Source organism: Phoxinus phoxinus (assembly GCF_949152265.1).
Source record: "Phoxinus phoxinus genome assembly, chromosome: 4".
Taxonomy (NCBI): Eukaryota; Metazoa; Chordata; class Actinopteri; order Cypriniformes; family Leuciscidae; genus Phoxinus; species Phoxinus phoxinus.
This window is the reverse complement of record NC_136879.1, coordinates 17603846-17624805: the sequence shown is the minus strand read 5'-3', so window position 1 is coordinate 17624805 and position 20960 is coordinate 17603846. Positions and strand designations below refer to the sequence as shown.

Here is a 20960-nt window from a genome sequence, read left to right as displayed (position 1 = left end):
GATCAGATGAAAGTCTCTCAGGAGACAGAAACATTGGATTTGGACGTGCCTTGATGAGCAAGCTTTCCAAAAGTGGCATTTTTCTGCTTTCGGGCGCAGCCAACATGTATCAGAGAATTTCTGATATTTGTTTCTGTGGAGCTGTAGCCTAATCTCCATGGCCGTTCTCTCTGGAGATGTTTCTCTGGGAACACGAGAAGCCTAGATGAGAATCTCAGGTCAGAGAGACCTGAGCCCAGGAGCCATGACTCACTTGATAATCACTTGCAATTTCTTTGCTTATTCTGAGATATAGCTTATTTTATCATTGGGTCTTTTTGCCTTTTTATATGAGATTAAAATTAAGCAAAGTTGTTATTGATAACTGAAAGTGTTATAAATCTTTTGAAAGGAGTCTGAAATAATATAAATATATACATGAAAATGACTTGGGGTATTTTATCATGGATGGATGCGCTTTGATGGACTTCAAAAACACAAACCACCATTCACTGCCATTATAAAGCTTGGAAGAGCCAGGACATTTTTTAATATAACTCTGATTGTATTAGTCTGAGAGAAGAATGTCATATACAGCTAGGATGGCTTAAAGGATGAGTAAATCATGGGCTAATTTTAATTTTCGGGTCAACTATCCCTTTAACAAAAACTCAAAGGGGTATTTCCACTAGTCTAAAATAAGACATCATGAAAAGCGTAAATAGCCCAAAACCTCAAAATGACCAGTGCATGAAAAAAATATGTTTTTGCCTGTAGTGTCTTGCCTTAAATGAAGATTACAAATGTGTCCTTGGCAACTAACTGAAATAAATAAGTTGAAATGTAAAAATTACTAACTAAAAATAAAACAACAATAAATTTGGTCACACTTTAGTTTAGGGTCCAACTCTCACTATTATTTAACTATTAACCATGTATTTGCCTCAATAAACTCCTAATTACTTCTTATTAATAGTTAGTAAGGTTGTTAAGTTTAGGTATTGGGTGGATTGAGGGATGTAGAATATGGTCATGCCGAATAATGCATTTATATGTGCTTTATAAGTACTAATAAACAGCCAATATCCTAATAACATGCATGCTAATAAGCAACAAGTTAATAGTGAGAATTGGAAGTGAAGTGTTACACTAAAATTAAATTGGAAAATATATTTTTTTTTAAAAACTATAATACCTCTAAACCAGGATCCCCAACATCTAATATTTGTTCAGAGCATGTGTGCAATCCACTCGCATTTAAAGGGCGAATACATTTTTTTATTTATATACAATTTTATTTATTTATTCATTCAATTAGAAAATGTTTTATATGAGAAATTGATGTTGAGATTTGTTCTATTTGTATATGATAATTATTTAATATTTTGGATACAATATTATTTAAATGCATGGTGTGATGATGTATAACCAACTATTCGTCAATGTTGCTCTGCCATATCAGATCCAGCCATATCAAAACAAGCCGTTTTTTTGGAGTTTGATTTAATAAATGGTTTGTTTATAATGAGGAGGAAGTTTTAAGTTCGGAAACTTGCACGTTTCAATGGTACAAAGGCCCCTTACATGTCAAAAGATCAAGGCGAATTTGATTTCTCATGTTCCCTTTAATTTACGCAGTTACATCAGCACAAAATGTTGTGTAACAGCTCAAACACTTTTACATTTCTATTCAAACGGAATGAAAGTATTTGATAGACCTTCATCTCTCCTGTCATGTTTAGCTGATGTGACGGGCTCAGGTCATGGCTTTTGCTTCTCTGATAAATGTGTTTGCTGAAGAAAGATGTATCAGGTTTGGTTAAGTGCTGGTAGTTTCTCAAGCTAGTCTTGAAGCACCTGTGTGTCTCAGTAGTGGGCGACTCAAAGCTTATTTCTGTTCGCTCCAGAAATCTGCTGAGGAGGCAGAGACTCACAGCAGATGGGCTGAGATGGAGCCAACATAACATATTTCTCCACGATTAATTGTTTGGCCCTGTGCTCGGCCTTTCTCTCCTTTTGTTGTGCATTAGACGAATTCAAATTATCATTGGTGATCAGCTATTTGTTTACAACTCATTCGCCTGCATTTAAAACACCCAGACTTGACCCAAACCTGCAGAAACATATCACTTTCATATCGTTTCAAAACTGCACGTTTATTGATTGATTGATTTTTATTTAAAGTAAATGCACCTCTTGCCATGCAACGAGTTCACAGTGGTACAGTACGCGTCTAGTACATCCCTCTTTTAAAGAGTAATTATTACTTAAATAATAAACTTTTCTTAAATAAAGTTTTTAATGTGTATATGTCTATGTGGTGTTTTTATATGCTTTAAGGCAAGACACTACAGGTGAATAGGGTATAATTTTAAAATAATAGATATCACCATGAAACTTCCTCAGTTGATTACTTACACAAGTTCATAAAAAAAATGTATTACAAGTTTTTGAAATTTGCATGTTTAATTATGCAAATTAGGCATTATCTCATTAAATATGCTCACTTTTGCATATATTTTCAGGGGATAGATCTGAACATATGATAAAGCCAGGTGCAAAATTATGTTTTCCTTTTGATTACACACAAGATGAAAAAAGATGTTCTGAGGGATTTCAGGATATATGCTTTCATGACCTAGGAAATCAAAATATACTGTCCATAGCCTTAAAAAAAAAAAAATTTCACCATATTTTCTTGATTAAAATGTCACATAAATCAGGCCAGGAATGATTTATTAACAAATCCTTCTGAACATATCTTCAGAATACTGCTAAGCGTATAACTGGAAAGTGTGGTGTACATCGGTGCTACATAGGCTGACATGTGTCACTGGAGACTGACAAAAAACTCATTTTGAGAAAAAGGCATTTTAAGATTTGTAATGTGTAAAATCATACTTTTTTTAGTGGAAACAACCATTTACTGACACAATATCTTATCAAATCATTAGCAACAACAATACAAACCACCTAAATCACATCAAAACTTATAAACAGCATTTATGGCCTTCAACTGAGCAGAAAAACAGTCAAAAACACACATCTAAATGTCAGAGCGCGTCACGTGATGCATCTGAGCGAATCACGTTGTCAGAAATTGACATCAGCCAATGAGATTTCGCTTTTAGAGTTAAATGCCCATTGTACTTTCACAATTGGTTGCTGATTAAAAGGAAATTACCATATTTGGATCCGACAGCATTGTACAGAAGAGAGAGCGCTTTCCAACAGTGTGTGTGATTAAAAGGAAGCAGAGAGAGATTTGAGAGAGAGCAGCGCGTTGATTTAGAACGCCAACTTTTGTTGAATTTCAGAGAAATCTACAGACGCAAATAGACAAAGTGTAGTAAAATAAAGACCTAAATGTGTATTTTGGACTTTTTTTTCACCACAAGTCTGAAAGAAGACATGTTATTGAAGACAAATAGGCCAAAATCTCAAAATTGACCAGTGAAAAAAAAACAATGTTTTTGCCTGCTGTGTCTCACCTTAAAGGAGAACTCCAGCGCGAAATGAACCTTTGGTCTAATTACACATTGTTACCTAGTCAACCGTTATCTGAGATTTGTTTTCATGATTATCGAATGTAAATAGTTTTATCTCTAAAAACAGTTTAGCCTATAAGTAACGCTAGTATAACGCTAGTATATGGGGCATGGAGTAATGACAAATAAAAATCGCTTGTTAATACCACTAACAAGGCTCAAAATAGCCCCACACTAACACGGTAGCATAATGAGGGTCCCTACATGCAAACCGAACCATTGAGAACTTTGACAGTGTCCAGACAGTTTAATAAGAAGATATTTTATACATAAAGTCAACTTCACGTATTTAAGCAGAAGCCATCTTTGAAAAACAGACTCTATCAGTCGAACTACGAACCACCGATCCAAATGCGCTGAACTGTGTAGAATATCATATGGTCCAGCGCATTTGGATCGGTGGTTCGTAGATCGACTGATAGAGACTGTTTTTCAAGGATGGCTACGCGAAGTTGACTGTATGTATAAAATATCTTCTTATTAAACTGTCTGGACACTGTCAAAGTTCTCAATGCTTCGGTTTGCATGTAGGGACCCTCATTATGCTACCGTGTTAGTGTGGGGCTATTTTGAGCCTTGTTAGTGGTATTAACAAGCGATTTGTATTTGTCATTACTCCATGCCCCATATACTAGCGTTATACTAGCGTTATAGGCTAAACTGTTTTTAGAGATAAAACTATTTACATTCGATAATCATGAAAACAAATCTCAGATAACGGTTGACTAGGTAACAATGTGTAATTAGACCAAAGGTTCATTTTGCACCGGAGTTCTCCTTTAAGACAAAACACGTGCAAGCGAGTATTTTCTTCTTAAAACGGCAGTGTACCAAAGACAGTCTCAGAAACGCGGTTGAATTATGTGTAGGCTATTTTATAGCCGGAAGCCATTTTATTTTTCAAAGTTTTAAATATGTTTTTCCTACACAAACGCATCGCTTCGCTTCAGAAGGCCTTTATTAACCCCCGGAGGCGTGTGGAGCACTTTTATCATGGATGGATGCGCTTTTTTGGGCTTCAAAATCTCATCCTCAATTCACTGCCATTGGAAGAGTCATTTTTTAATATGACTCCGATTGTGTTCATCTGAAATAAGAAAGTAATATACACCTAGGATGGCTTGAAGGTGAGTAAATCATAATGGGTTATTTTTATTTTTGGGTGAACTATCCCTTAAAGTGTGTTAAGACACATTGTTATGAAAGTGTTCTCTTTAACTACACTTAAGTTGCATTTTACTTGGTTGCATGGTCACAAACAGCAGTATTTAAAAAGTTACACTACGTAACTTTTTTTCAGATTTTATTTACCCTTATTTAACCAGGGAAATCCTTTGAGAACAAGTCTCTTTTGCGAAGGAGTCGCAATAAAAGTTCCACATAGAATACAAAATATAATAAATACAATGAACATACAAGACATAATACGTTAACAATGAATCAACAAACGAAGAAGAAAAAAAAAAGGTAAAAAAAGGGTCAATACATCATCAGTCCTTCTTCCATAACTTATTTTTGTCTTACTCTGATTCACTATGGTAAGACTTTTATAAGTGTTTATATTTTAGACCTGTCGACTCGCCTGTGCATCTCGTCATACCCATAAATAGAGAAAAAATGCACCGGCTACTTTGAGGCATGTCTAGTGTGCAGAGGAGCGAGCGAGAAAGGTTGACCGAGCATGATTTCAAACCTCCAAAGAATCCCGTTTTAAACAAAAGCCGAACAGAGGAGATTCTGCTGGTAAAAAGAGAACATGACAGAGCCCGTAATAAAACATGAATCAACATTAGCTTTTCAGAGATGGGGAGAACTGAGGGATTTGAAATGTTGTAAAAGAGATGGTGTTTTTATTGCTAGTTAAATTGATTAATTGCCATATGTAGCTCTCTAACAGAGTCAATTGTGAAACATATCTATTGTGAAGGGTCATTTCATTATGGCCTTCATTATTGTTGTATCGCTGTGCTGGAATTTATATTCAAGGAAGTACCGTGTCTATTAATGGGTAAAGCTACAGTAACGTCTAGTCAGATTGAGATCCTTTCCATCTAAACTGGTTAAATCTCTTAAACCTAGTAGGGAATTTTTTTATGAGAGGTATGATATCGTAGCGTATACCTTTAACAAAATATTTATTTCACTACACAAATAAATGAATGAATAACATGTAAAAATACCGGACTTCTGGGAACACTATTGCGCGATGACTCAAATAAACCATTTTAATGAGCCGTCCAAACAAAGGATTTCTTCTCTACCAAAAATACTCATCTGATGCTTCCAGTCAGCCAGTCATGGCTCTAAATTATGTATAATAACACAGATTAATGTTTGTAGCGAACAAATTTTGTCTTTGAAAAGGCCCATCTGTATTTTACAAAGACTAAAGAACAAAAACAAGATTGTCCACTGAATATCAAAATAGCAAATAATATACAAAATAAAGACAACCTTTTCATCCACATTGAACGCAAAGAGCTAGCTTTGACTCATTTAAGTTATTATGGCGCTTAAACATGCAAAAAGCCATATAAAAAAAGCTCTGATAAATGTGTAACACTAATTAAAAACAGTTGTTGAACTTTATGGTACTTTTCCAAGTTTGCTCATTGGCTTAGAATGCAAATATTTAGCATTAACGCAAAACTGGAAATAACATGTTTGGCTTTCGACAAAGGCTTTCGTGAGAGCAGAGTGGCGTGGTGAAAGTTATATCCTTTACAGTACGGCAAATAAATTTGTTATTAGCAAACACGCTTGTTATTTCAAGAGTGTGGCTCGAAAGCCTCACTGAATGGAGCGTGCAGGAGTAAAGTAACAAAGCAGGGGAAGGAAACGCGCTCACACACACACGGTTGTTTTCGCTGTGCTACGAGGTGTTGTTTTCAATCCTTTGCCACCCACGTGGCATGTTGGAGTGTGAAGAGAGGGTTCAGGTAACGCCATGTGTTCCCGATTAATACGAAAACAAACACTGGAGGTCAGCAGGCAGAACAGACGCCATTACACTCATTAATATCTACATGACTTTCGACTGGCCTCATGGGCTGATGGATGCGTGTAACCATGGGTTCTGCCATTGAGAACGCCGTGCCACGATCACAAACATCGGTGGTCAGGGATGGCAAACGCTCCAGATGGGAAATTAATGTTTGCGCTATCAGCTTTGGTTGTTTAATTTACAAGTACTACAGTGTTTATATCTTTTTTTTCCCTATTGATGTGTGTTCTTGGATGTTTTTGTTCTTCTTTCCCATTGGCAGATGAGAGCAGGGTGGCTGATATACATTATAATTCTGATTAGTGATAAACTGATATGTCTGTTGGGCAAGTTATATAAAAAACTATAAACATTTTGCTTGCAAGGTTTATAGTATTTTGTTTTTTATTGTAGGAAATAATGATCATGGTAAAAGCATTCCTGTAGCTCAAACAGTAGCTAGCAATGGGTTCGATTCACAGGGAATGGATGAACTTAAAAGATGTATTGCTTGAAAGCAATTTGAGTTGATTTGGATAAATTTAAATGCTTCCTTTACACACATATTTTATGTCAAGCTCTTCACATCATTGTTACCTACATATTTGTCACTAACTTTTGTGAAAACCTTTTTTAGAGCCAGAATTGTTTAGTGTGGTGAAAATGACTGAGTAACTGAGTAACAGCCATAATTATTTAAAGATTACATCATTTTCATTTGCAAAGTAAATTAATCCTTCTTTTTTGTTGTTGCATTGTGACATATGACAATTATTTGCCACCCAAATTGAGTTGAGTGTTTTATTTAAGAATAATTTAGAAGCAGTAAACAAATACTATCATCACCAGGGAATAATTTGTGAATAATGCAAATGTACAGTTGTCTGCTGTTTCCTACAGTATCAATTACTAATGTCATGTTGCTCAAAATATGTTACACTGGTTCAGTGTTGAAAAGTCCCCCAAAACATCTAGGTATTAGTTCCTTAAGTGCAAAAAAATGAATTAGGACAAAACTAGTTGCCACAATGCAATTGCACAATTTCACTAATGAAGGGGAATGTAAAGCATTAGGTCGATCAACCAATGATCAAACAGTTCTCTAAAATAGCTCAGATATGCATGTCATGAATCTTCAAATAGAAAGCACATGTAGACAGAGCACAACACTGGGTTACAATTTTTTACAGTGGAAGAACAACAAGGAAACAAACAAAAATGGCTAAAGCAGGTCAAAGTGTAACTGTGAATCCTGTCCAGTCTCTAGCAATCAATATCCCACATAGAGTAATGTGTAAATTGGTACTGTTGAAATTTGTACCATACAGAAAAAGTGCAGTATTATGCATTTTCAATCATTGTCATCAAAATCATATAGAAATAGTTTACATCTGAAAATAATGAGTCATTAGAGTTATTTTGACATCGTGGCTAAAATTTAGTAACTTGTTTGATAACAATGACACAAGTACTTGTCATTTCGATGGCAATGATATGTTCATTACCGGTAATATAAAATAATTTTGAGAGATCAACTAAGAGTTGAGCAAGTTACAGGCTTTTGCAGGTAGTCCATTGTGTGGTGTCGTTGTACGAATTGTTTCGAGAAATAACATTGCAGGTTTTCAAATGTTAAGAATGATTAGAGAAATGTACCAAAGTGTACTGAGAAAAACTGTAATATTCAACAATATTATTGATGTGACTGCACTGACACTATTGGATGATTGAACTAAATTGAGCTGTACTATAACATGACTGTTTTCTGCAGAACTGCTTTATAGATGAAATTAACTACCGGTAATTAAATATTTGACGATCTTTACAACGGAACTATACCAACACTGAACTGACTTCAGCTGAACAATGAAACTGTTTTCTTTTGAAGTTGCTGGACAGTCGAAGTGAACTGTTTGGATCATTGAATCATTTTCCTGTTATCACTGTAAAGCTGCTGTGAAATAATCTGTGTTTTATAAAGCGCTATATAAATAAAGGTGACATGACAAAAATAAAATCCACAAATCTAATAAAGCAATGGCTAAAGTATGGCAAAGCGATTCAGACGACTCTCGCTACCTCGAGAGTCATGCAACATGGGCAGCATGAGTGTGCCAATGTGTTTTTCTGTAAATACAGGGAAGCAAGTCATGAGACAGGCACTGGATATCAGCATGGCACCACCCATCAGTCCCGTTCCTGTCTCACGTGTAATCATCAGTTTGCGGCACCCGTGCAGAACCCACTTCCTCCTCTACCTCCTAATTGTGTGCAGCTCATATTAAAACGCAACTTTGGAGTGACAATTACTGTCTGTGTGAGAAAGAAACAACTAATTTTAGCAGACTTTAAGATATTTTTGGTCGTTTGGTCATTTTTGTTTGTTTTTAAAGTGTGTTTTTGTGCCATCCATCCATCTTTTGCATAATATATATATATATATATATATATATATATATATATACACATATATATATATATATATATATATATATACACACACAGTATATTAGCATTCAGATAAATTCAATTTACACAAATTCCAATGATCAATCACTTTACTACAGCATTAATTTTTAACCAAATGCATCCTATATTAGATAAATCAGATCTACACAAGGTATACACAAGGTAGGTCTGCACAAAATAAACAACTTACATTTGGATACAAAAAAAGGCTGAGAATGCACACTCAAACTTAGTCATGATGAAGGTGTAACTCTAGCAGTACATGTTTCGCAATTGAGCAGCACGTACACATGAACCTGCTAAATCGATGATCCATACCGTTTTATCGATTAAATGTATTCTCGACAATTAATCGATCGTTAATCTTTAACATCCCAAACACACATACATATATATATATATATTAGGGGGGACTGAGCATCCCAATCGGACGGACCCATAGTTAATGACACAAGCAAATGGAAAATTGACTACAAGCGCAGTCTGTATCTGCGGCAAGGCTTGCAAAAACCTCAGAGGTCTGAAGATCCACCAGACAAAGATGGCCTGTTTGAGGGGGGGACAAGTGAAGCAACGCACAGGAGCAGTAGCCAGTACTTAAGACTACAGAAGCAGGTCAGACGGAGGAGGAGCCAGGCCCATAGTCACTGCCAGGAACCTCCATTAACACAGGTCCAAAAGCAGGAAGTCAGAACAACGTCAAGTGAAGTTGCAGCTAATAAGAAGGAGTGGTTCCAGTAGGACAAGGATGTAGTAAAGATCCCGGAGGCGACATCTACGGTCAATGCTGACCATAAACTCCAGACTATGTGCACACTCATTAATGAACTCAGAACAGGTTGGTGTCTTGGAAGAGTGTGGTACAAGCAATCCAGCAAGACCTAACCGGTGAAAGCACAAGATCAGCCAGCTTAGACAAGAACTCAGAGTCCTGAAGCATGTTGGCTAAGGAGGAGGAAAAACTGCCTTGTCAGACCTTAGAGACATCATAAGGAGGAGGCTCATACACTGAAGACCCTTTCACACAGCGCATTGATCCCGGAAAAATGGTTCCTGGGATCGATCCCAGAATGGGGACCTAGTAACATTGCCGGGATCAGTCTCGGAACGCGCCCTGTGTGAACAAAAGCCGTAATCAATGCCATAGGGGTGTGCCGTAGTGATGACACTGAAGCTGAGACCGTACGCCAGCTTAGTGGAACGGTACGTGATGCGCTAGTTTATGATCGAATCAGAAAAATAAAAAGAATTGTGTGTGCGTTGGATGTGAACACTCGCACAGATTCCAGAAAATCTCTGGCAGTGTGATCCCGGGACAAATTATCTGTGTATTTCCCGGAATCTCTGTGTGAAAAGGGCTTTAGGCGGGCTAAGTGGCATCGAAGGAAGGGCAAGGAAAGGACCCAAAAGTGAAGTGCTTTCATTGCCAATCCCTTTAGCTTCACAAAGAGGCTACTGGGACAGAAGTGAAGCGGCTACTTCACTTGCTCCGTAGATGAAGTTAATCACCATCTCAGTCTTACCTTCGGTGATAGCTCAACAGAGCAAGACCTTGGCCCATGTGAGGCACTGGTGACACCTCCAGAAACTGTGACTATTTAACATCTCTGAGCTCACCCTTAAGGAGGTCAAAGAAGCAGTCAGAGCTCCAAGAGCAAGTTCCACCCCTGGCCCCAGTGTAGTAGCATGTAAGGTCAACAAGCAGTGCCCAAGGCTCCTAGTGCGACTATGGAAGGTGATCTGGCGAAGAGGAAAGGTTGCTGCTCAGTGGAGGCAAGCAGAGGGCGTATGGATAACGAAAGAGGATTCAAGCAACATTGAACAGTTTCGCATCATCTCGCTGCTCAACAATGAAGGGAAAATCTTTTTCAAGAATATGACCCAGCATCTAACATGGTTCCTCTTGAAGAATACAAACATAGACACCTCAGTACAGAAGGGGGGAATTGTGACCCAATGCCTGGAGCACACAAGAGAAGTGACACAGCTGATCTGCGAAGCCAGGGAAAGCGGAGGAGACCTTGTGGCACTCTGGATAGACCTAACAAACACCTGTGGCTCCATTCTGGACTATTGTAGCGTCCTCAGGTTGAGTCTCCTCAGGGTCATTAACATCTGCCAGGCATCGGCTGGAGAAGGGCATAAACACTGGCTGGACAATCTCTGTGCCGGTCGCCCAGGAAAGGGTGTATGATGATTAAAGGCCCGAAACACCATATGACCCCGGGTTTGTCAATGAAGATGTGTCCAAGTAGCATCAGAAGATGTATGTCTAAACCATATGTTTATATTTATTGTATTATTTATTATTTTATATAATGTACAAATATTTTAATTATTAATTACATTATTTATTTTAGTTAATTTATATTAATATTCACACAGGAAATTTGTACTGGCCTAAAGTCCACAATTATTTTTTAAAAACATGTGGGCTGCACTGGCTGTGGAAATGCATGAAGGTGGTACTTACTCTGGTTGGAAAATCCATTAAAACAGAGTTTATGAACACCAAGGGGGGATGGTTAATACATTTTTGTGTGTGTTTTCAAATCAATAATCACACTTAATGAATGTTAAAATATCTTAATTATATTATTTATAATGAAAATTTATTTGTTTTATTAGACCAGTTTTCAGAATCCCAGCCACACGATTGACCAAATCCATTTCATTTTTTATAAAACATTGTGTATCCAAGATTGAGATCAAACCATTTAATATTTATAACCATACCAATATTTTCGGGAAACCGTTGCCGATGAGGTGAAATAATTCTCAGCTTCAGTCATACAGACTAGCCACCTGTGCAGTTTTTGTAGCAGTTTCATGACATGGTTTATTAGCATGCGGCCAGATATCTTTCACTTCCCCAGTGTAAACTCTGTGACCTTCTTTGGAACTGGTCTTTCTTAGATTATGCAGAAATGCTGCATCATATCAAAGTGATGAAATACCGCCGGCACATGCAAAAGTGTCACACACACAGAGGTTCCCGAAAATTGATTCTATTTTAAATCACCTATTTTAACTTGTTTCAAGTAGTGCAGGTAAAAAAATAAAACCTTTGCGGTCGTTAGTTTTGCTGTTGTGTTCATGTAACATGAGGTGCTGACTGGAAATTCGACAGGAGTCTCCTAACCGCACAGTCTTCAAAAGAGGAAACTGATTAAGTTATAGCACTGTGGCACTTCCAAAATACCACGTTATGATCAACCATGAGACTCTGCCTGCACAGCCTCATGCACTTCCCGTAAGAGAACCGAAGGCTCGTGCCACACCATGGCAAAACACACGGACTGAAAGAGTCAGGTAGATGGAACATGTTTTTTCAAACTGTGCAAAAAAATAAAATAATAATCTCTCACACAAAAGACCGGTTTACACCCTTGAACCCTTGATTTTATTGATATGTGATTGTTTATTTTTGTGCTGATTTTTAAAGGGGTCATCGGATGCCCATTTTCCACAAGTTGGTATGATTCTTTAGGGTCTTCATGTAAAGTCTGTAACATACTTGGGTTCAAATTCCTCAATGGTGGTGTAAAACAACACCCTTACCTCAAAAACAGCTCTGTTCACAGCGACCCGTTTCGGTGCATGTCTCTTTAATTGATAATGAGCAACTGCTCACCCCACCCCTCTCTTCCATGGGGGGTGTCGACACAAGACACATAATGTGTCTTGGTGGACAGTATACAAATGGCTGAGGGTTGAAATATGCTAATACGGGACAGTCCGTCAGCGGTCGTGAGCGGAGCATGAGCAATATGACATCATATTGCTCAGAAAATCCAAACGGCTTGATTATTGAGAGTGTTTAGGCGTGGTTGTGTCCACACACTGCAAAGACACATTTATAAGCAAACACCATATAAAAGTGAATTTGCATCCGATACATATGTATCAGTTCATACATCTGAACTGATACATAATGCATATTAAAAGATGACTCAAGAAGATGCAAAGTTTTGATGTGATGGCAATATTTTATGAAATAAAATATGGCCAATTGATGACAACTGTTAATATTTTAAACAGTAGGCTACATATATACTATACATACAGTAGTTCACATTTGAAGTGGATCAAAATATTTCCTAAGACAAGAACAGGTTTGTTCAAAATTCATGTATAACTTTGACGTAAGGTTTTGATCCAATTAAAATGTTGACTACTGTAAAAAACAAAAACTTTTTTTGAAGAAAATATAAACTCCCTCATGCAAACCATGATACTAGGCTGCATCTGAAATCGCATAGCCTACTAGGTACTTCTTTTGTACTTACTTCAAGGACATTAAAAAGTATGCTTTATATAGTATGAATATAATCCATATAGCTACTACATTGATCATGTTGTCATTATCATGTGACCTACCAGCTTCAGTTGTTTCGACTCACTGCCAGAAATCCTGTCCCGTGGCCTCATGGGATAGTAAAGTGTCCATCATATGCACACTTCAGGATCTCACCAGAAGTAGTAGGTCATCCGGGTACTTTTCACCTACTGTGAATTCAGACATACTGCTGTTCTCTTCTCACCTTAGGGAAGTGATTTCAGATGCAGCCCTAGAATGATGGTGACGGCAAGAAAAAAAGAAAAGAGCTTTTAAAAATGATTACTAGGCTACTAATGTATTTTATGTCATCGAATAAAACATGAAAATATCTTGAGCTTGTGTTCACCAGAGACCTTATTTCGGTCATTTAACCAAAAACCCTGTTGACTTGAGGACGATGGAACTGGATTTTGGCTACAAAAATTCCCACAGCACACTATGACGGACCATTTTTCGACCTCACCGAATAAACTCAAACAGTGCTGATGGGTAGGTAGGCTGTGTGGGATATTTAGATATCTTATTCTGTTTAGCTCTCACTTTGACAAGTTGCTAACAGCCAAATATTCTCCCTAAGGAGCTGAAACAGTGGGAGGTGATTTGGAATGGGTTACTGCAAAACTAACATACTTTCTCACCAGCAAGGGAAAGATCACCTAAAAAATGTACTGTCATCATTTAACGTTACTCATTCTGACTTTCTTTCTTCCATAAATCACAATGTTTTGCAGAATGTCCAAGCTGCAGTTTTCCCGGCAGCTAAGTGAATGGGGACATTGTCAAGTTCCCAAAAAAACTGGTGCGTCGCAGAGTAGTCAAATAACCAACGACGACAACATAATTCTGAACGTTTTGCTGAACTGATGCGATACTTTTATTCTGAAAGACGTGCGCGAAAGCTGCTGACAGTTTAGGAAAAGAGTGTCTGAGGAAAAAATGCGTTGTCTTGATTCAGTAGCCTTAATATGCTGTCAGATGAAATGTTCTCAAGCTCTATGTCAGTGTTGTTATTCTAACGTTATATTTGTAAATTGTTAAGAAATAAAAAGTATCTCACCTCAGAAAACAAACTTCCTCATGTCAGCCGAACTGTACTCGCGGTGCGTGGGCCTAGTACTCTTTAATTGCACGCGTGCGCAAACACTGAGGCGCAAACACTGAGGCGCGCGCTGTGTATCATGCAACGTCGTACAGTAGTTACGTTGTCAATTATTAAGTCATTAGCAAAAAGTACCAATAAATTGCGTAACTGGTTGTCTGGGAAGGATTTGCACGGAGGTATTCTGTAATACATATGTTAATCAGGATAAGTACATGTTACATTTCATGTTAGTATTGTGTGCATTTAGCATGATGAATAGTTTCCATAACCCAAAACTATCAGTTATTTTCACTGTGTGTTCTTTTATATATTTTTAATGACCGTGGTGGCTCAACTTACTAAATGTATTGTAGTAACAAAATTATTTTGGGACTGTTATTAGCTTAAACATTTAGTCAGCAGTGTATAAAATTCTCACAATTTACGTGTATGTTAAGTAGGCTAAAGTCGGACGGTAGCCTACTTAATGTGTGTCAACCATTTTTAAGAAATAATAGGCTACTTGATTCAAATTTCTAAAAATGTGGGCCGCGGCTTATGACCATGAGAAAATGTGGGTCCCCTAGCCAAACCAGTTGAGAACCACAGCTTTAAAGCATCAAAAAAATGAGAATTTATAAGCACTCCTATAAGTCTTCTAAAGCCATGTGATAGGTTTGTAGGAGAAACAGGTTAAAAATGAAAGTATATATTCACTGGAAATTCACCACTTTAGCGTTCAAATCTCATTTGTACTTGGTCACATTCAAACATGGTGCCTCATTACTCTCATTTTACGTGAGTGATCCTACTTTTGAGTATTTTCAACAAATAAATTGTGTACATTTGTATAATTATCGGGTTATTTTTATGGTAGCCTACTTTTGTTGTCTTTTTTGTGACCTGACCATTCACTTAAATTGGATGTAAAAGAGCAGCTTAGACATTCTGTGAAATAACTAATATTCGTTTTATGAAAAAAAAGATACCATACACGTTTGGAATAACATTAAGAGAGAGAATGATGACAGATGTATTTTTATTTGTGGGTAAACTATTCCTTTGGCATAATTGGAAATATGTCAGCATATCCAAGACTCCAGGAGTTCTTTCCCACCCAGTCGGGTGATCGTCGCTCCAGTGGGGAGTCATTTGAGGACAGCAGTCTGAGACTCCTCATCTCTCTTCACACAACCGTCCGCTAACATCTGCTTCTCTTTTTTCCCTCATTCTTTTCTCTCTCCAAGTGGGTTGATGAATGCACTAGTTACGTTTGCTCTTGGCAGAGTGTGTGCAATTTAGGGGCTGAATGCTTTTTCAGAGTCTCTAACTGGCTCCATATGGAGAAGCAGGGTGAGATATTTCTGCGTTTCGTCTCCAGCCACCAGACTGACTTCCACACAAAGACTACCATCATTTATACCACACTGGACCAGGCTGCTGCTTAGATGGCATGCAAATCATATGGTGACTCCATTTTTATCCATTGGATGGGTATTTTTGACCTTGTCATGAATAATGACTTGAGGGTGGGCTTTTTTTAAGCAAACATCTAGCAATGCCCTATACGGCGCCCATTGTAGCGGTGACATCTGTACAGACTAGAGCCACTCTGAAGTGCAGGATTAAACAGTTAAATTATGCTGAATGTCTGCACCACTACGCTGAAAACAGGGCTGTGTTCAGCCCCGACAAGAAGTTGCAAAGCGTTTTTTAAAGCGGTGGTGCGTTGAACACCCTGCTCTGATGACGTTGCAACTATGGCAGCTGAGAAAGCCATTCTTTGTGTTTGTTTTGAAGAATTTTCGGAACCTGATGAAATCGGTATAAATATGTGTTTAATGCTGCAAAATACGTTCGATGTTACAGTCACTGCCCTTGCCATTCAGAATAAAAGACAACATCCCAATTGATCGTTCGCAAAGACCCGCCCCCCTTAGTTACTGTCGCTATGTCCGACAAGCTACGCCGCTCTCACGCCACATCATGTTCTCACATCAAAATACATCGCGGAGCAGAGAGGAGACTAACAACACGCTGACAGACAGGACAGACCAGGTTACTTTTCGGTTACTTTTGATATTAAACATATTTAAAAAAGCCTCACCTTTCAAATTTGGCCATTTTTTTAAAGAAATTTTAACAATAAATACCGTTTTGTGGCTCTTTAATGTGTCTGACAGATCGCTGTAGAGCCTCAGTTAAAGCTGCTCGTGAACCGATCATCTCTTCCTTCTAGTTCATTTCTAGCATCAAATAAACATGAAGGAATGGTGTTTTAACCGCGGAAAGGCGTCAATACACTCCGCTTTTCAAGTTCAAATCCTCCCATGTTAATCTACTAACTCTCCTGACTGCTTTGTCAGACAAAATGGCGGATGGCGAAGTATGATTGGTCAGATCACCTGTCAATCAAGCTCCCTGCGAAGGGTCAATTGAGTGAAGGGTTCCTAATTTTTGTGATCCAAAATTTGCCTCGCATTTCAGGATGAAAAGAAAAACATTTCAGGTGAAGGATAATCCACTTCTTACCTCCGAGACTGTGTTAAGATCTATATGACCTTATTATTTTTAGGCTTTTTTAATAATGATGCTTATCATTATTACTGATCACTGTTGTTGCTATATATTTACTATAAAACTCTTACGACAAACAGGTCTTCTAATATCTTCAATTGTTGCGTACACCGAGCTGCAGCAGACACATTTGTAAACGACTTTATCTGGACCCATTGTGCGAGCTGTCTCTTTAATACCGCGTGGTTTATACATGTTGCTGCTGATTGGGCTGACATTTGACACAGTTTCATGTTTTTAGGGGAATCGACCTATAAATGCTCATTAAAGCATTATTAAACCGGAATATGACAAATAATTTTAGCACAAAAAAATTACACACATCACCTTTAAAAACTCTACCTGTGCTCTTTGCAACTTATATGGTTTATAAATTATATTGTCAATGAATCATGGCAACATGTTTTTGTATTACTCTAACTCATCAAAATAATGTAACCAATTTCCACTTCATTTTTTAAAGACCCCCAGTAGTGAAAATCAAGCTTTTAATGGTGTTTATATGTATATGTGGTGTTGTAATATGCTTTAAGACAAACCATGTGCAAATTCATAAGTCAACATCATTGCTAATTCTTAAAACTGCAGTGAACCAAAAACACGGTTTGAAATCGCTGGTGTTTCTCACGTCACAAACTACCTTGTAACCAATCAGATCAACATGTGATCGTCAACGAGTGGATCTCTGAGCTGGTGTGAGTGAGTGGAGGCAGGGCGAATTTGCATATTTATAGAACCACGTATACTAAAAGAGGTAAGGGTGTGTAGAGGTAAATTCAAGCTATTTTAAGGCATGAATCATTTTTTTCAAGGAAAAACCATTTAAATATGTTATTTTGGCAATCAAAGAGATACATTTTTGACTACAAGTTATACGCGTTTCAACAACACTAAAAAATGATTTTCATGATTTGTTATCACAACTTTTTTCTTTTGTCAAATCAACTTAGATCATTAATGTGGTTCAGATAACATAATATTTTAAGTTTCTGTTGATTAAACCAATCTCCATTATATTAACTAAAATTTTCAATTTCAATGAACTCAAAAATAAGGCAACTTACTTTTTTTAAGTTAAAACAACAATCTTTTCTTTTACAATGTAGATGATTTTTTCAATAAAGTTAGTTCAAATGACTTGCACAGTCAATATGCTTATACTTAAAACTTTAAGTTGAGCTCCTTAAATTTGTATGTTGAAGTAAGTGGGACATTCCAAGGAGAGAAAAAATATTTTGAAATCAAAGGAGGAACTCTTTTTGTTCACTCAATAATACAGTAGGTTGTTGAAAAGAACCTGAAAAACCACCTTTAAGGACTCCAGACTGCACCAGCGTCACATCTGTGTGTCCTCACATAACCTGTCTTGCCTTGTGCCCTCTGTAATGTAAGGGCCATATATACAGTTGGCTGCCGTCCACACCAATCTTACGCACACACACGCATGCGGAAAACTCACACGCAGTGCATTCCTCAGGAGCCTGCTCATGAGGGGCCTTCAGCGGGGTGGAGATCCCTCCTCCTCCCCGTACTGCTCTCTGTCAGCACATGCCGCTCAAAGCCAATGCTGGACCACACTGCTAAGAAAAGGAGCAAGATGGAAAGCAAGGCAAAACTCAGGAGAGTTGTGAGAAAAAGTAGCAAATGCCAGTTCTCATTTTGCACTGAGCTTAACCTCCTGTTCATCTCTCAGAACCCAACCTTAGTTGACCCACTCGGAGACACTTTTAACCCTCATTTGGCTGGATCTGAAGAGATGTATATTGGATAAACCGTATATTGGATCCAGATAACTCTCTTGGCTGGGTGTTGTCCAAAGGCGGAGAGATCAGGGCATGATGTCAAGATCATTCTAATGACGAGGACCAGCTGGAAGCCTGAACGATAATAGAAATCCAACACCCAGACCTGGAGAGAAGTGCAAGGAGGAAAAAAGTGCCAGTTAAGCACTTTTTTTTTCCTGGCGTCCTTTACTATCAAAGCCAGGACAAAGATCCCCACTGCTTTTCACACGATTGCTTTCCACAGGACCATCTGGCTCCAGAAACCCCCAAGCCGATCACATCTCAGTGCTGAGGGGGAGCCAGAAAGAACCCAAAGCCTGAAGTGGGGTGACTGAGTTCATTCTGACTGAACGTATGGGCTATTTCAGGGAGAACTTTTTTACAAACTTTGATTAGGATTTATTAGTGAAATATATCCCGGAGCTCCTTTAAAGTTTCACCAAGTCAGTTTTAGATGACGATCATTTTACACCTTAAGAAATGACTACTTTAGATTACACTGCTAGTCAAAAGTTTTTGAATTTCAAATAAATGCTGTTCTATTGAGCAAAGAATCCAGTTTCCACATAAATATTACGCAGCAAAAACTGTTTTTGACATTGATAATAATCAGAAATGTTTCTTGAGCATCGAATCATCATATTAGAATGATTTATGAAGGATCATGTGACACTGAAGACGGGAGTAATGGTGCTGAAAATGCAGCTTTGATTTCACAGGAATACATTACATTTTAAAACGTGTTCAAATAGAAATGATGAAATGGCAAGCATAAGAGACTTCTTTCAAAAATAACTTTTAACCGGTAGTGTTGAAAGCGATGCATTCTCACATAAGTCACCAGTAATAGTAGTGGCTTACTGTCTACATAAAGCTGGTCCTATCTTTCAGATCACATGACCACACAAATACCACTCACTTTTATCTTGGCAGCCATTTGATTGTGGAATAAATTTACAATGGGTGACAAATACGCCTGCGAATATAGTATTGGTAACCAAAACATTTTCCCGATTGGTAGAGTTTAGGGGGAAAGCATTTTACAAATATTTATGGCAGCTGCCAAAAAAGCATTACATTTAAATGGCTCAAGAAAGCCCCACCAACATTTGAGGAGTATGTGTGGACTGTGAGGGAGAACAACTATGTGATGGAAAAGAAAGATAACACCAATTAACGGCTCCAGATGAGTCCGTTCATGGAGAGTCTGGATGAAATTAATGACCTTTTGATAGTTTCAGAGCGTAGGAGCAAGCAAGATGGTTTGTTTTTATAGTCATTTCATCAGATCCTAACCCACGTTATATTCCCTGTACTTCGTCATTGGTTATATGTATATGTATATAAATACATAAATGTGTGTGTGTGTGTGTATATCCATAACATAACCATGACACTTCCTCCTCCATCTTTCACTGACTTATTTACGCACTTTGGGTTCAGTCTTTCCCCAGTTTATAATGTTTCCCATCGGACCCAAATAGATTAAACTGCCTCTCTTCGCTAAAGTGAACTTTGGACCAGTTGTCCTCTGTCCACACAACATATGCTCCTCAGCATAGGTTAGCTTAGCCTTTCGAATCATGGCTTGGTCGCTGCAGAGTGGATTCTCTGAAACGGCGAGACACTGTATGCCAAGACAGATCCTTACGCTGTTCAGCGAGCAATTTCAGGAGCGGCGTTAAACCGACTCCAGTGTTGAGTCTCCATATTATCCTGTCCTCTCATGCATTTGTCTGACGTGGATGACCAGCCACTTGGGGGAACTTGGATGAATTACTAGTGTTATTGAAGCTGCAGTAATCTAGAAATCACAGATTTGAAACAACCAACTGCTCTTGCGATGGCTGATAGCTAGGGTCATCCATTTGGCCTTCATCTGGATAACCTGCTGTCAGTAACCTGACAACCGTGAGCACTTGACATAAAAAATTTAAAAAACCTTTTCCTTTAATCCTCCCTTGTTTGGCTTATGCTACTCTGAGCAATGCCTGAACTTTGTATTTTGAGCACTTCTTGCGTTGTTTTTGCCTCTTCACGATGACTCGTTTGCTGTAGTCCTCATTTGTAAGTCGCTTTGGATAAAAGCGTCTGCTAAATGACTAAATGTAAATGTAACCTTAGAGTGACTCGCCATCTTACAATGTGAGTGAAAATTGGAAAGTGCCAGTTAAACAGGGTTTGTCAGATAATTAAG

General features: G+C 37.9%; 1 long non-coding RNA gene across 1 annotated transcript in view; it reads right to left on the bottom strand.

The window, feature by feature from the left end:
* The window catches only part of LOC306997815, a 79689-nt gene extending 65226 nt beyond the window's left edge, over positions 1-14463 (bottom strand). Inside the window, exons 1-2 of the long non-coding RNA XR_013797454.1 lie at positions 14379-14463; positions 13360-13550 (exon numbers count right to left, since the gene is read on the bottom strand). This is a non-coding gene — a long non-coding RNA (uncharacterized lncRNA). The remainder of the gene's footprint in view (positions 1-13359; positions 13551-14378) is intronic.
* Positions 14464-20960: the final 6497 nt, after the last annotated feature.